The sequence below is a fragment of the Camelus dromedarius genome, chromosome 15, assembly GCF_036321535.1.
Source record: "Camelus dromedarius isolate mCamDro1 chromosome 15, mCamDro1.pat, whole genome shotgun sequence".
In the NCBI taxonomy this organism is placed as follows: domain Eukaryota; kingdom Metazoa; phylum Chordata; class Mammalia; order Artiodactyla; family Camelidae; genus Camelus; species Camelus dromedarius.
Window position 1 is genome coordinate 488488 of NC_087450.1, and position 14013 is coordinate 502500.

Below are 14013 nucleotides of genomic sequence, written 5' to 3' on the forward strand. Positions count from 1 at the left end.
GTAGCTGCACTAATACTTCCAAGAAACAGGACAACATAAAGATAATGGAAGAAATGCTGGATAGTGAACAGCCACGGGTGGTTGGCACAGACCCATAGCTTCTGGACTCGCAAAAAAAAAAAAAAAAAAAAAAAAAAAAAAAAAAGAATATGAGAATCATATGGATCAGGAGATTGGGTCTGAATTTTGTGCCGTTTGACTTGTGCCAGTTACAAAGGTCATGCACAAGGAAGATGACTGGCTACTTTATTGTCTGAAATGAGACACTTGAAAGTGAAAGGAGGTGCTATACAATCGTGCCTGGACTGGGATTTTTCTAAGGGAGCCCAAATCCTTTACAATATATATCATGTTTTCAAAAATGAATATCATTCCTGGACAACATTTAAGCAATTTTTTTCTGTGTTATCAGTAAACATTTTTAAAAAATCAGTAAGAAAGGAAGAGGGAGAGAGAAAGAGAGAGAACAGGAGTAACTATACGCGCGCGTGCGTGCATGCATGTGTGTGTGTGTGTGTGTGCGCGCACGTGTGTTGAGGTGGGGGCCTAAAAGAGGGTGAGGATTCTTTTCATCGAGGTCTGTTTGTACAGAATTCTCTCCTTCTCCGCTTTACACTGTGAAGGAAAAGCCCAGCTGGGCTAACAAGCTAAGTCGCAAATCTAAGTGTAACAAGTGTCGGATTACTGATCTGAGTTCTGCTGGGCTAACTCGTAAATCTAAATTAATAAGTGCCGGTTTGCTGATTCCCTGTTCATATTTTGCTAGCCAGCTGGATTTTCAAAGAGACATATCTGGCCTTGAAATGTTGGTTTGCTGCCTCACTGCCTCTACTTTCGTGATAATGATGTTGCTAAAGCTATTGCGTGCCTATTGGCCGAATACCCCAAGCTGGTACTTAACCCTATAAAACCTCATGTGCACGTCTTGGAGGTGCTCAAGGCTTAGGAGCAGAAGCCCCTCTGAGCCCGCCGGCGTAATAAATCTGAGTACTCCAACCCTCCGAGTGGTGCTTGTTTCTTGGCCGGCCTGTCATTTCCATAACAGCACCGTTGACAATAAGAACGTCACTCTCGTTCCGGCATAAAGAAGACATCTGGGGAGGGTGGGGTGGGGGGTGGGGTGTAGATCTATGTTATGTCCTGATTCCAGGAAGGAAAGGGGCAAGGGTCAGCGTGCCCTTCTTTCTGGGGTATCTGTCTGTTCGCTTTTGGTGTTCGGCTGGTTTGGTTATTTCAGCTTTCTGTTTGGTTCCTTTCACAGATCCAGTGGCTCAAAACAGCATTCTGATTTTCTTTTCTCCTGGGGTTTGGTTTTTGATAGGTAGAGGGACAGGGCCCACGCAGGGGTGGGGGTGGGGGTCACTGTGCCGGAGAAAGGGAGGCGGCTGTGGTGAAATCATCGAGCAGAGGGGATTTCTACGAGAGGGACTCTCCGAAGTGAATGGGGTCCAAGGAGATCAGCAGGGTTTCTGTGTGCTCATTTGGTTTTGTTCGTGCGTGTGTTTGTTTTTTCTGGACGAGGCCAAAGAACTCTTCAGGTGGAGGTGTGTGTCCAAAGGGTCTGACAGGATGGGAGGATGCGGGGCGAGTCAGTCCATGTGCCCAGAAAGAGAGAGAATCTGTCATAGCTGAGACTCAGGCCTTTTTCAGACCTAGGCCCAGAGAGCAGTTCGGCTCCGAGCATTCACGGAGAAGTTCGCCGCCACCTCAGTCCTGTCCCCCACCCCCGCCCTCCCCCACGCCTCAGCCCCCAGTGAAGGAGGAATCATGAAGTGGCCGCACTTAGGCTAAGCCAATTTTTGGCTTTATGCTTACTGCTTGCTTTTAGAACGATCAGCAAACTCGACTGACCAGACACCGCTCCCAGCTCCAGGCCCACTGTTAAAAACAGCTAAAGTTGTCGATTCTAACTGTTTGATTTGACCTTCCTCTGATCGTTCAACTTGACAATCATGTTTGGCGTCTGAGTCTTTCCCCAGGAAGGGAGTCACGGGAGGATAAGCTCAGGAGAACGACCAGCCCCCTCCCACCCCCCACCCCCCACCCCGAGTTCCTCCGTGGCGCTGGTGCCGCCGGGTGAGTCTGACCAGATAAAGAAGGTCACGGGCTGATGACCTACTAGACCACCAGGAGGTCCCATGTTATCAGACACTCATCCAGATTTAGGAGGAAGTTTCATCAGAGACCCTTGTTGATCATGAGCACCTTTTGTGCTCCCGCCTGTTGTGATTCCCTTTCATGCTCCAACCTGTTCGTCCACAGAAGCATGAAACCCCAACCCCAAGACGGGTTCACAGTTTGGAGGGCACTAGCCTGCTGTGAGTCCCCTTTGCCCAGCAAAGCAATCAAGCTGCCTCTTTTCTTCTAAACTCTAAGACCCTGTCTCTGGGTTATTTGGCTCGTCAGGGACGGGGTCGGGGAGGGCGATCTTTCGGCAACACCCGCAGAAGTTTCCCTGAGTGGCAGGAACCAGCGTGGCCCTCAGGCCTCAGCCCCGCAGGCAGGCAGGCAGGCAGGCAGGCAGGAAGGCAGGCAGGCAGGCAGGCAGGCAGAGTTGGAGCGACCGTTGGTCCCGCCCCCGCCCGCGCACCACCCCCCCCCGCCCCCGCCGCTGCTTCCGCCGCCGCCGCCGCCACCGCCGCCGCCGCCGCCTCACAGGCCTTCTCCACCGATCGGTCCCAAATCGACTGACTGTCTCCTGGAAGCGGGGGCGGGGACGTCAGGAGGATCCATTCGGCAGGGCCTCGTTCAATCGCTTCATTCAAATGCAGAAAGCTCTGTGCTCAGGTCAGAGCCTTTGACTTGGCCTCCGGCTCCTCTCTGTTGAACGGCTTTTGTTCTTTGGTTTCAATTTCCCCACCCTTAGGCCACCCCGTCCCAACTGCACGGAGGGAGGCGGGAGGGAGGGGGAGAATCTCGCCTGGTCTCAGGCCAAAGGAGTCCCCTCCTTTTCCTAATCTGGGTAAACCCCACTACACCGTTTGAGAATCATGGAAGGGCATGGAAGCAGACCTCTGACTTGATAGATTCCTCTGGGATGGGAGACTTTAAAAAAACAAAATTCTTTTTCCCCTGCTTCCAGGGAGGCAGAAAGGAGGGCCAGAGTGTTCCTCTTGCCTCGGGCAGTTCTTTGTTTGTTTCTTTCTTTCTTTTGTTAAATCATTTTTTTTTCCTTTTTTTCTTCCAGTTTTATTGAGACAGAGTTGACATACAGCAGTGTATACTTTGGGGGGGGGGGGCGGGGAGAGGAATTCGATTTTATGTATTTATTTTTGACCGGAGGTACTGGGGATTAAACCCAGGACCTTGTGCTTGCTTGCTAAGCACACACTCTACCACTGACCTATACCCTCCCCCTTGGCCAGTTGTGAAGTCCCTTTCATTCAGCATAGTCCATCGGGCACATTTTGGGGCAGCCTACTCTGGACCCCAACATTTCCCTATTCTGTAACTTCCCTGGAAGTTTTACACATTAAAAGCTGGGCTGTTGACTGTGCATGTGCGTCCATGCGTGCGTGCGTGCGTGCGTGCGTGCGTCTGAGCGTGCATGCGTGCGTGTGGTGTGGGGGCAGGAGGGAGGGAATAGTTTCCTAGAGGGCCTGCGTTTCATGGACCCAGTTTCTTAGTTCTGAGAACAGGTCTGTTCAAGGAAACAGTTGTAGTATCTCGTCTCAGGAGGCGGTGGTGTCGATGGGCTTCTGAAGCTAGGCCTAGGGAGCAAGCAGTCAGGTATCGCCTAAGAGGCACTTGTGTGGAAAACCAAAGTACAGCACAAAGGTTAATCATTGGAGCAGATGAGAAACCAGATTCAGGGCCGGGAGTAGGGGGTCAGTCTAGTAGGAGATTTCCACACATCGGGGTCATCGAAATGGCTCGAGCAGTTTGAAATGCCTCTGATGATGTCCTGGGGTGTTCGGCTCAACTCTCTGAGCGGCTCCTCCAAAAACAGGCCCTAGGATGGTTTCCACAGGAGCTGTTGTGGCCATTTCTCTGACGTTTACCTCCCGTTGTCCAGCTTCAGTCTGCAGGGCTTCAGGAGACGGAGCATTTTAGTACTCAATGATGCCAAGACAAAAGGGTGAGAGAAAATGGGAAACGTTCGTGGAGATGGTCCTAGGCAGATAGTGGAGGCAACTAGAAGACCTTCAGTCTCCGGGCCGGCTTTCAGGTTGAGACAAAAACCCTAAGGCAAGCGCTTGCTGCCACAGCACATCGACTAACACGGGAACCATCCAGAGAAGATCAGCACGGCCCCTGAACGTGGACGACACACGCACATACGTGAAGAGTTCCGTAGCTTTAGTGATGTCAGTCACCCAGAGGAAGACAGATATCCTATGCATCACTTCTAGGTGGGATCTGAAAGTAAGTCAAGACACCCATCCATACATAAATAACTCCATTTTAAAAAGACTCCAAGGAACCTATTTACAAACCAGAAACAGACTGGACTCGCAGACATGGAAAAGAAACCGATGGTTAACACAGGGGACAGGGTAGGGTGGAGGAATGGGGGAGGGCAGAGGGATAAATCAGGAGTTTGGGATTAGCAGATATAAACCACCCTATACAAACTAGGTACACAAGTAGGTCCTACTGTCTAGCACAGGGAACTATGTTCAATAGCTTGTAATAACCTATCCTGAAAAAGTATACGTGTGTGTGTGTGTGTGTGTGTGTGTGAATAAGTGAATCACTATGCCGTACGTCATAAATGAACACAACATTGTAAGTCAACTATACTTCCATTGACAGAGAGTTCCTACAATAAACAGGCAGGCAGGCAGGCAGGCAGGCAGGCAGGCAGGCAGGCAGACAGACAGACACAGACACAGACACAGACACACAGACACACAGACACAGACACACAGACACAGACACACACACACACACACACACACACACACACACACACACACACACACACACACACACCACAGACACAGGGGAACCCTAAGGAAAACGAGTAGCACTAGTATCTCTTATCCATGCATGTCTATCCCAGTTTAATGGAAACCTAAGTTTTTGCCTCCAAGTCAATGATGCTAATAACTCTGCTGCCAAGAATAGAAAAATCCTCACGGAGGATTTCTGAATCCCAGAAGGGTCAGGGAGGGAGAAAAAGAGAAAGGGTTCCATTCTGCTGACAGAGGTATGATATTTACCATGTGGGTGTCCGCCTCTAAAAGGGAAGGAAGGGGAAAAAACAAAAGTTTATTTTCCCTTGTATCTGAAAAGAAAAAAATTTAAAACTCAATCCTCTTGGAGACAAGAAGTCGTACACACCTCATGTCACTGATTCTCCTCCTCCACCTCCTCCTCCTCCTTCCTCTACTTCTTCTTCTAGTCTATATCTCCCATGGATTCTGACGACCTTGCCTGATGATGGCGGGTGATGGGGGCAGAGATCGATCCTTCTGAGAAGTAAGTTGGCAAGCGCTTTAGTGAAGCCTCGTAGGATTTACCCAGCGAAGCGAGTGCCTTCGTCCCTGGAGGCTGCGGAAAGTATGTCCCCAAGTCACATACGCATGTGTTTGTCTTTTGTTGTCGTCGTTGTTGTTGTTGTTGGTGGTGGTGGTGGTGGTGGTGGTGGTGTGTGTGTGTGTGTTTGTTTGTTTGTTTGTTTGTTTGTTTGTTTGTTTGTTTGTAGCAGTGTCCTGGCCATGCTGATGGCATCAGGCTTGCAGCGGGGGAAGGAAGGCTTCAACCCCTTTGGAAGTCATACCTACCATCCCAAGAACGTCTGGATGACCCCTACTATGTGGCAGTTGAATGGGGGCCAGTTACTGGGGTTCAGCGGGTCCAGAGAGAGGAGGTCTGAGGCCTCTGGGGACAAAACGTTTGTACGTATGTATGTATGTGTGTATGGCCAGTTGACTGTTTTTGCGGTCCTATAGGAATCTTCCTGCCCCTGTCTATTGAACAATGGGAGTCATCTTCCAAGTGCCCTGACACCAGACACCACGGTGGGTGAAGGAATGCGGGTGGGGTGGGGGTGGGTGGGGGAGGTCATCCAGGGAGCTGGGAGAAACCGAGCACGTCCGTGGGTCGGTGGGTCGGCCTGTCGGATGGTCGCCATGCTGGGTTTCCCCTAACCCAGGCCATTTGCCGAATGGACAGAACAGACTGGGGCCACGTGTGCCACCCACCCTCTTTCCGGAGGCTGTGGTCCACTGTGTTTGCATGAAAGTCAGTGAAGGAGGCATCTCCTTGGGACTCGGTTCCGTCCCTTTCACGAGAGCCTCCACTTTGGATGACAGCCAGCCAGCCAGCCAGCCCTCGATGCCAGGGCAGTAGACGACTGCCAGGAATATCCCATCCTTTCTGGAACCCTGAGTGTACCCACCTGTACAGACACAAGGCTGAAGAATACATGACGTTCCTTCCTAGTTGACAGCACTCCCCATGTCACTGAAACAGTGTCCAGTACGCTGACGTCATCTCCTCCCTCTCCCACACCCCCGCACGCGCACAAACACGCGCGCGCGCGCGCGCGCACACACACACACACACACACACACACACACACACACACACACACACTCTGTCTGTCTGTCTGTCTGTCTGTCTGTCTGTCTGTCTTCTAAGGATGGAGAAGAGTTTGCTGAGCTATTTCGGGTGCCCTCTCATCCTAGTTCCTATCTCCAAGTTGGTTCAAAGTCCAAAAGGCGGTCAAGCACTTAATCAGATAGGTCCCTCGTAAAGAATGCCTCCCACATCACGACGACAGGCTTCTTAGGCCAGCCGAGAAGCTCCTTCAGTTCTGCGCCCATCTTGGCTCTAAGTTGATATCAGTCTGTTACGGAAATGACAGGCCAGCCAAGAAACAAGCACCACTCGGAGGGTTGGAGTACTCAGATTTATTACGCCGGCGGGCTCAGAGGGGCTTCTGCTCCGAAGCTCTGAGCACCTCCAAGACGTGCACATGAGGTTTCATAGGGTTAATTACAAATATGGGTCTATTCGCCAATAAGGCTCAAACAACAAAAAGCAAAGGATCAGTACACTGGAGCTTATCAATTTGGAACAGATCACGTTACTGACACTTGTTGAGCTTGGATTTACGAGTTAGCTTGTTAGCCCAGTAAACTGACACTAAACTTCAGATTTACGAGTTAGCCCAGCAGAACTTAGATCAGTAAACGGACACTTATCACACTTAGATTTGTGACTTTAGCTTGTTAGCCCAGCTGGGCTTTTCCTTTACAAGTCCTCCAGGATCCAAGAAAGCCACGTTGGAAAACAAGTGGTGATTCTGATGGGACAGGAGATCAGTCATTTGGGGGCGAAGGGTGGGGTAGGGAGACATACCAGCCAGTCTGTCTGTTTTCACCCAGTGTGGGAGCCGTCCCAAAGAGATAACTCGAGAAGAGAGAAACAGGGAGTTGACAAAGAACACGTGCAGTGGCGTGCCCTCCCCCCCACCCCAGGAGAAGGCCAAGCCAGAAGTCCCTCCGGATGGCGGGCTCCGGACTCCGGCTTCCAGGGGAAGCGATTTTTTTTTCCTCCCCATTTCAGGCCCGGAAGAAGAGGGAGAGGCAGAGTGTCCTTCTCGGGCATCCGCTGTTTCTGAAGCACGCTTGTTGCCAAAAGTTCGGCCCCCGTCCCCGACGAGCCCAAGAATCCAGAGACAAGGTCTTGGAGCTTAGAAGCAAAGAGGCCATTTTATCGCTCTGCCGGGCAAAGGGGATTCACAGCAGGCTAGCGTCTTCAAAACTGTGTACCCACCTTGGGGATGGAGTGGGTGGGGTGGTTCTAGAGCCATAGCTCAAACAATCGGGCATCGATCACCATCCACAGAATCGTTTTCTCATCAGAAGACTCAGAATGGTGTCACGATGCCTCCAGGTGACCCATTCTATAGAGGCTGGTGGTTAGATCTCGTTATCTCATAAGCACTCAAGGTGTGGCCTTCTTGGTCACTCAGGCTATTTTGTCAGGTCACTAGTCCCGTGACCGACCTTCTCCTCGGAGAAAGACTCAGAGACCCAGCATGATGATGACTTTCAATGAGTGAAATACAGTAGAAACAGTAAGATCGATAGCTTCCAGTTTCAACAACAGGCCTGGAACCGTGAGCAGCAACCAGTCAGTCAGGACAGTTGACCGTTTTCAGGGCGAGCATAAGAAACCGAATGACACCCCCCCCCCAGCAAATGAATGAATGAATGACCTAATGATCCTCCCCTCCCCCCCCCGCCAAAAAAAGAAGAAGCAATCCGTTAGCCTAATTCCGGCCATTTTATTCATCCTCCTTCACCCTGAAGCCCCAGTCACCCACGTGCCACAGTGGTCTGTTTTCTGGTTTCCTCCACCACCCCACCCCCCACCAACCACCACCCCGCCAACATCCCCCTATGCCCAACCACCGCCCCAAGTGTGGGACTGGACGGGGGTGCAGGGGGGCTGAGGGGGCGGCAATGGCGGCTTGAGGTGAGGGTGGGGAGTGTTCCGCCCAGATCGTATAGGAAGCTCAAACACAGCTGCAGTACGAGACAAGATGGTAGATTTCTGTGGGTCCTCCCTCCTCTTAAAATCCTTCCTAAGGAGGAGACAGACAGAAAGAGAAACATCACCCTCACTCCCAACGCCTCCTGCGCCCTCGATGCGCCCCAAAACAACAACAAGAAAAACAAAAACAAACACGACCACAAATAAGTCGCTATCCCTGGGGAAGAAGGATTCGATGGCATGGGGATATCATTCTAAAATTCATTCCCTCTTCACACGACCACAAATAAGTCGCTATCCCTGGGGAAGAAGGATTCGATGGCATGGGGATATCATTCTAAAATTCATTCCCTCTTCATCACATTTCATGGAAACCGATTGCAATCTATGAGGCCCTGTGAAGGTAGGGGTTGGGGGGGTAGGGAGGAGGGAGGGAAGTGAAGGGGGGAGAGAGAGAGAGAGAGAGAGAGAGAGAGAGAGAGAGAGAGAGAGCAGAGGAGAGGAGGGATAAAAGGGGAGAGGACAGGAAAGGAGAGGAGGGAAAAGAGGGGAGGGGAGGGGAAATGAGAAGAGGTGAGGGGAGAGGAGAAGAGGGAGAGGAGAGGAGTGGAGGGGAGAAGAGAGGAGTGGAGGGGTGAGGGGGAAGGGGGGAGAACAGGGAAGAGGAGAGGAGGGGAGAGGAGAGGAAAGAGAGACAGACAGACAGACAGACACGGATCTAGGTCAGGGACACTACACATGGGTATTCTTCTGAGTGATTTTATGTGTTTTCTCAATCGCCACCTCTATGGAGATAAAAATCGCTCCCATAAGATGAAGGGAGTCCTTCTGCCACCGCCCGCGGCCCCGCCCACCAGCACCGCTTGTGTTTGTCAGGGATTCCAAGCCAAAGCACGTGGAGGAGCGGGAGAGCTTCCTGGCAGCCCAAGGAGGAGGAAAGTCCGGCAGCATGAGAGAGGTGGTTGGCACGGGGAAGCTGGAGGCCGGCTGACGAGAAGATGGGTGAGGGGGCAGGGAGGAGGGTTTCCCAAGTTGGAGAGCCAAGACGAGGGAGGGGAGCTGTCGGTGGCTGCGTTCTGACCCCGACCCCAACCCTGACTGGAGCGGATCCCTGAAAGGAGGCGGTTCGGGCTCTCTGGCCGAGAACGCCCCTCTCTTCCTCTTTGTGCAGAAACACCTTCCGCAGACCGAGAAAGTCCATCCCGAGACCCTCGTCGGAAGAGTCCTTTCCAGACCCATCACGATCCTCCTGGGCCTAGGGGTCCAGGGGATGGGGCGGGGCCTCCATTCGATCCGTCTTCCGTCCGTCCGTCCGTCCATCCACAAGATCTTGAACATCCATGTAGGATTCTGGATGGTAGCAGTTTTCCAGGATCCTCCAAATCCTTGTAAGTCCTCTCCTGGCAGATTCGACCCCTAGGTCGTACCGCGCAGCACAGGGCACTAGATTCAGTCCCTCGGGACGAGGGTTCCTGAAAAAGACCAGGAAAAAGAAGAACAGAATCACTATGGTGTGCACCAGCCAGAAACCAGCACCACCTTGTCACTCGAACAGACTTGCAAAAGGCGGGGTAGGGAGAGAAAGTCATAGGATGGCTACCATCCCTCCCACCCCCACCCCACAAGCCAAGCCCCAGACCATCGTCATCCCTGCTCCCCCTCCCCTCCCCTTTCCTCTCCCTTCCCCCTCCCCCTCCCCCTCCCCTCCATCGACGCCCGCCTCCCGCTTGTACCCCACTCCTCTGAACCCAGCACCACCCACCCCAGCCTGGACGGGCTCGGCTCAGATCGGCTCGGCTCGGCTCAGCCCGGCCCGGCCCGGCCCGGCCCGGCCCGGCCCGTCCGTCCGGTCGACTTCTTCGCAGGGTCTAAAATAGCGCCCGGCCGACAGGCAGGTGGCACATGGCACATGGCAGGGGAGCGAGCGGGACGGTTCGGGATCTCTGGGTGGCAGGGACACGCGGCCGGACAACCTGGCGTGCGTTTCTCCGCTCGGGGGGGCCTCGACCAGAGACCGTGGTACGGGGAACGGGGACACACACACACACACACACCACACACACCACACACACACACCACACACAGACACACAGACACACACACAGACACAGACACAGACACACACACACACACACACACACACACACACACACACACACACACACACACACACACACCCCTTCACCCCCACCCCCAAACCTCTGACAGCTTTCGTTTGTTTTCGGCCGACCGTCCCTCGATGAGGTACGAGTGCCTTGGCTGGGGCTGGGGGGGGGGGTGGAGTTCCTCCCTCCACAACGACCCCACACGGGCTCTGTTCTGGTCACCCGAGTCCTCTTCCAAGTCAGACCACAGGCCTCCATCACCCGGCGCGAGCACTCGGGGAAACAGTCACCATCCTCATCGCTCCGCTCCACCTCTACACGTGAAGAACTGTTCCCAGCCCACGGCACTCCACCCCACCCCACGCCCCGATGCCACCCACCGCAGTGGAGAGAAACGAGACGAATCCACAGACGTGCATCAATCCGATGAAGAAAACGACGGCCCTATTCCAAGGAAGCATAGATATCTAGGTAGGAGATTCATCGAGTACTATGGAGGCGGTGGGAAAGGGGGGGGTTGCGGTGGGGAGGGTCTAGAGATCAGGCAGTACAGCCCATGCTTAGCATGCAAAAAATAAAGGTCCAGGGTTCAATCCCCAGCACCTACTCTTCAAAAATAACCCGAGAAGAAGCAAGACGGCGGAGTAGAAGGACGCTCGTAGCTCACCCTCTCCCACAAATACACCAAAACTCACATCGACGGACCCACTCGGCCAATCAGACCACCTGCGGAACTCCGACAGAACACCGCCCTCTTCGAAAGACAAAGACGCCCAAAATCTGGTAGGAGAAAAGGAGAAAAGAAAGAGTCAAAAGCAAAACAGTGCGGGAGGGACCGGCAGAGGAGGAATAGGGCTCGTTCGCCAAACCTCCCCCTCTCCAACGGAGAGGCCGACGGGACGGTGGGGGAGCCTCCGAGTCTCTGATCTGCCCGGAGCGCCCCTTGACCGACCGATCCAAGTGAAACGGGCACAGAGGGTCCCCGCGACACCCAGCCCGAGTCGCAGGCCGGCAGCCGGGGGCCGGGACAGGCCGCACGAGCCGGGCAGAGGACCGTGTCGGCGGCACCACGCGCCGTGGCCGGGAGGGGATACAGAGCAGAACAACCCGCCCCCCCAACCCGTCCATTACGGGGAAAGAAAGGCAAAGCAACACGGCCGGTGTGCCCTGGGGGGAGGGGCGCCGTAGCCTCCATCTCCTCAGACCCGCGGCGCCATCACCGGCCCTTCTCGCGAGAAGAGAGGCGGGGCGCAGCCACAGCCGCCATAGCCCCTGGCGCGCGGCGCGCAGCGCGCGGGCGGGGGCGGGAGCGGGGGCGGGGCCGAGACTCGAATCCGCACCCGTGGGCTCTGCAACCTCCTAGGCAGGACTGAGACTCGTTTTCAGCCTGAGGCAGATATTATATATCTGCCCCGGTACCTCAGAGAACTCGCGCCACCAAGACTAAGAAGGAGCCGAGTTTTGGAATGCAGCAGGGGCGGGGCGGTTCCACGGTCTTCCCCGAGCCCACCTACGGAGAGGAGCGCCGACCCGAGGCGGAGCACACAGCCGCACAGAGCAGCGGAGCGACCGGCGCCGGGAGAGGGCAGGCGGCCAGCCACCCTCCCTCCTTCCCGGCAGGAACGCAGCATCCGAACGCGGTGCCAGGAGGGGGCGCGATCTACTTGCCCACAGGCACCGAGGGCAGCACAGACGAGGGCGCCGACAGAGGGCCCGCGGAAAAAGCAAGCTGAGTTCACGAAACAGGGCGACGACAGAAAGACTTCTCGGTGAAACCGTTAAGAGCGCACCGTCTCCAGGAGAACACATCCTTTTTTTTTTTTTCCTCTTTTTTTTTTTTTTTTTTTTCGTTTCCTTTGTCTTTTTTAATCTCTTTTATATCGGTTTTACCTTCTGTTACCTTTTTAACCTTTACTTTTGAACAGTCGTATACGTTTACGGTTTTAATCCCTTTTAAATGTTTCGTTTCAAGTCTTTTCATTATTATTATTTTTAAACATCCACCCCCTTCCCTTTTTCATTCTCTTGGTTTTGATCTCCTGTTACTGGTTATTCACAGGTTTCAAATATTGTTTCTCGATTTTTTTCCTCCTTTTTATTAAGGTTATTAAAAGACGTCTCAACTCGATCGCTATTCTGCTTCCACTTACTCTTCTATTCATGATTACACACCGTCTTCAAACCTTTTCTTTCTCCCGTCTTTTAAAATCCTCTGTTTTATCTTTTGTTAAAATCTGTTCTATTTCCGATTACCTTTTAAAAATTTACTTTTGAAACAATTGTATATTATTTTCTGATCTTTTCTATTTGTTTTTAAAGGCTTTTAGAAGACGTCTCAGCTCAATTGCTATTCTGCTTCAACTTGCTCTTCTATTATTGATCGTACACTGTTTTCAAACCTTTTTTTCTCCATTCTTTTAACATCCTGCCCCCACCCCCCTCTCTCCCTCTCCCCCTCTGTCTCTGTCTCTGTCTCTCTCTCTCTCCCCCTATCCCCCTCTCTCTTTTAAAGTTTTATGCCTGCGTAGGCTTTCGATAAATACATAAACTCCTTAAGGACCCCAATAGATAACTGATACTCCTTAAGCCACAGTGCCAGAGAGATAGGAGCATTATGAAGAAGCAGAGGAACCACTCCCAATTAAAAGAGCCAGAGAAATTCCCTGAAAGCACGATCCATGAAATAGACGTGGATGGCCTGCTCGATCAAGATTTCCAAAAAGGAGTGATCCAAGTCCTGAAGGAACTCCAAGAGATAGTGTTGAGAGATATACTATACGTCAAAAACGAAATCGAAGCTATAAAGAAGAGTCAAGGAGAACTGGTCAACTCATTGGCTGAAATGAGATCTGGTCTAAAGGCTGTCCAAAGCAGGCTAGATCACGCAGAGGAACGAATAAGTGGCCTAGAAGGCAGGACAACAGAAAGAACCCAATCAGAACAGCTGAGAGAAAAACCAATAAAGAACAACGAAAACCATCTTAGGGACCTAAGGGACCCTCGAAAGCGTGCCCATCTACGCACAATAGGGGTTCCAGAAGGGGAAGAAAGAACCAAGGGGACCGAAAAGGTATTCGAAGAAAGCATGACTGAAAATTTCCCAAATCTAAAGAAGGAATCAGATATCCAAGTCCAGGAGGCTCAGAGGGTACCCAACAGAAAGAACTCAAACAGGCCCACACCAAGACATAGGCTAATCAAGATGGCCAGAGTCAAGGATAAAGCAATGATCCTAAATGCCTTTAGGCAAGAGAAAAACAAAGAGTGAGTTCCAAGGGAACCCCCATAAGGCTCTCAGCGGATTTCTCTACACAAACACTACAGGCCAGAAGGGAGTGGCAAGATCTATTGAAATTCTTGAATGAAAAACAAAACAAAACAAAACAAAACAAAACAAAACAAAACAAAACAAACAAAAAGAAGCAGCCTAGGATACTCTATCCAGCAAAGCTATCCT

The 14013-nt window shown here is 52.3% G+C and overlaps 1 long non-coding RNA gene and 1 other non-coding gene across 3 annotated transcripts; both read left to right on the forward strand.

Annotated features, from left to right (window-relative positions):
• Positions 1-2605: 2605 nt before the first annotated feature.
• On the forward strand, positions 2606-8161 carry LOC135323011 (uncharacterized). 2 transcript variants are annotated; one of them, XR_010384063.1, is made up of 4 exons: positions 2606-2787; positions 5348-5505; positions 5898-5966; positions 6101-8161. It is a non-coding gene; the product is annotated as an uncharacterized LOC135323011 (long non-coding RNA). The 2 variants fall into 2 exon arrangements; XR_010384064.1 differs by lacking the exons at positions 5348-5505; positions 5898-5966; positions 6101-8161 and adding an exon at positions 4016-5257.
• On the forward strand, positions 4193-4301 carry LOC135323110 (U6 spliceosomal RNA). Its single transcript, XR_010384354.1, has one exon. It is a non-coding gene; the product is annotated as a U6 spliceosomal RNA (small nuclear RNA).
• Positions 8162-14013: the final 5852 nt, after the last annotated feature.